Raw genomic sequence first — 2,869 nt, forward strand, 5'->3', positions numbered from 1 at the left:
ATGTGACTTTAAGATCTTTTATTAATGCCAAGAATGACTTAATATATGAAAGACATGTACACATATGTAAAGATAATTATCTTAAAATCATTGGGCTTTCTATATACTAACCACAAATAGTGAGGAAGCAGTAAAAATATTGTATTCCTCTAGCAACAGCAGATGAAATACATAGGGAAAAAAATAAGAAATATGACACATTTATTTGAATAAATGAGAAGATTTTACTCTAAGCTATTAAAGAAGAAGACTTCAATAGACTCTAGCATGCTCTTGGAGGGGAGAACTGAATATTATAAAGATGTTATTCCCCACCAAATTAATTTATTAGTTATAACTCCAATCAAAACCCCAAGAGAGAAATCCTGAGACTTAAAAGAAAGAATCACTGGCTCATAACTTGGAAGAATTGACTTGATTTCTTTCTAGTATCACCTATTCAATAGTTTAAGCTACACTTGTTTCATTTAAATTTATGTAGAGGTTTATGCTATGGAAAAATTATGAAGTGGGTTGAGATAGGAGGTTTTCAAACAAATATCTAAAAGTACAAAGGCCCACACACTGTCAGTGTCTTTTGCCACTTCACAGCCTTTTTCAGTACCACCAAAAGAAACAATGAAATAAGAATTTCAGTCAGACATCTTAATTTGGAGTATGTATGTGTGTGAGTGACTATCTTTATATAAATTGACTTTTTTTCTTGTAAAACTGACTTTATGAATAAGAAATATTACATATTCAAACTCTGTTTGGAAATTGGAAAAGGAATATATGCATAAACCTGAGAACTAACCCAGTACTATGTACTATGTTGCCTGATTCCTGGATGTCTTGTCTCGCTGCTTAGATCCAGGGTGGAACCCTTTCTCATCCATAGTCATGGCTGTATGAAGCTAAAATGTATTGAAGTAGAGAAATAATTGAAGAGTACATATCAGCCAAATGGTGATGCTCAATGTTCAAGTGCTCATTCAACCATGAAGGTGATTACTCTAAGGGAAGAGAAGCAGAGCTATGTGACAAAATATTCATATATTCATTCAATAAATATTTATTGAGCTCCTAATAATGTGCTATATACTTTGTCTATCAGCAGGAAATTCACAATGAAATAAGTATGACATGACCCCAACATTCATAGAGTAAAACTTAATGAAGAATGAAAACAAGGGAAGCACATCAGAACAGAGGAAAACCGCTGAGGACGAGCAGGGGTTGAAGGCTTGGCTTTTACACATTGTGCCTGGTTTCCCATTGTTAGGAGGGAATGGAAGAGGGCAGGAGTGATGAGAAGATAGCCATTCACATCACAAGATGAACAGCCTTCCGGTCACTGGCTTCCTTTCCCAAAAGCTTTTACTGCACCGGGTTCTCCTTATGGCCTGTTTCATCTCCGTGTTTCTAATCTGTAAATAAGAGGGTTGAGCATGGGGACAATAACTGCGTAGAAGAGTGTCAACACTTGGTCTACCGGTAAAATTGTGGCAGGTCAATGTAAACAAAGATGACAGGTACAAAAAACAGGATTACAACTGTGATGTGGGAACTGCAAGTGGAAAGAGCCTTGTGGCAGCTTTCTACAGAATATGCTCTCATGTTACATAATATCACAAAGTAGGAGGCCATCAAAACCATGGGGATCACCAGTCTCATCAGGCCAGAATTGGCAATGACTAAGAAACCAATTTTGTGTGTATCAGTGCAAGCTAGTTTCAACAAAGGATATACGTCACAGAAATAGTGATCTATTTCATTGGGGCCACAGAAAGGTAAAAAAAATAGTAAGAAGAAACAGGCCAAGGGAATGCGGAAAACCGCCTCGCACATGAGGACATTAGAACCGAGTTACACCTTTGCCTATTCATGATGATGGCATAGTGGAGCGGCTTGCAGATGGCCACATAGTGGTCATAGGCCATTCCTGTGAGGCTGAAGACCTCAATCCCCCAAACAAGTGTGTGGCAAAATGTTGCATTATGCAGTTTTTATAGGAAATGACCTTCCTGTCTGTCAGTAGGTCGGTCATTAGTTTGGGTGTCACAGTGGAGGTGTAGAAGAGGACTGAGAGGGCAAGGTAATTAAGGAAGAAGTACATGGGCTGGTTAATTAACTGACTGCGCATGACAGAGACCATGATAATCAAATTCCCTAACCAAATAGCCAAGTAACAGAGTAAGAAAAATAGAAAGCAGAAAATCCAAACTTTCTTATTCTTAGAAAGTCCCAACAGAATAAATTCAGTAACATTATTCCTATTTTCCATGGTCTGGTCTGATTCTGAAGAAAGTTATCTGAAATGACAAAAGTAATATAAAAAATTATTGATGAGAAAACAGGAATCTCATATCTAATTAAAATGGCACAAATGCAATTTTTGAGGGCTTAGCCATTTTAAGAGCCACTGAAGTCACTCATTCATTTCACAAAATGCTTTGAGTACCCAGTGGCAATACTCTCCTAAGAAATGAGGACACAGTGATGAAGTCCCAGCTTTTGTGTAATTTAAATTCTTTTGGGAAGAAGCAGGAAATTATACTTGTCAAAAATAAATAATAAACAAATAAATAAATGTGTAAATTCAAGTAGTGCTAAGTAGGGCGAAACATAATGCATCACCTTAAGATGTAAACTGGAGTTAACCACAGAACTTACCTGACTGGATGGTTTCCAATCAGATCACAAAAACCGTGGTTTATACAGAGTTTGGCATATAGTCAATGTTAAATAAACATTCAGTAAAGAAAAAAACTGAGAAATAAACAATGTACTATAACCCTGAAGGAATAATACAATATTAGAAATAACCAACCAGCCATTAGGTAATGCATGATAGAACTGAAGCACAAATATTTTTCTGAATTGGTTT

General features: G+C 36.4%; 1 pseudogene; it reads right to left on the reverse strand.

Moving 5' to 3' along the window:
* Positions 1–1,305: 1,305 nt before the first annotated feature.
* On the reverse strand, positions 1,306–2,266 carry LOC130680746 (olfactory receptor 4P4-like; annotated as a pseudogene).
* Positions 2,267–2,869: the final 603 nt, after the last annotated feature.

This window comes from Manis pentadactyla, chromosome 14 (genome assembly GCF_030020395.1).
Source record: "Manis pentadactyla isolate mManPen7 chromosome 14, mManPen7.hap1, whole genome shotgun sequence".
Classification (NCBI taxonomy): domain Eukaryota; kingdom Metazoa; phylum Chordata; class Mammalia; order Pholidota; family Manidae; genus Manis; species Manis pentadactyla.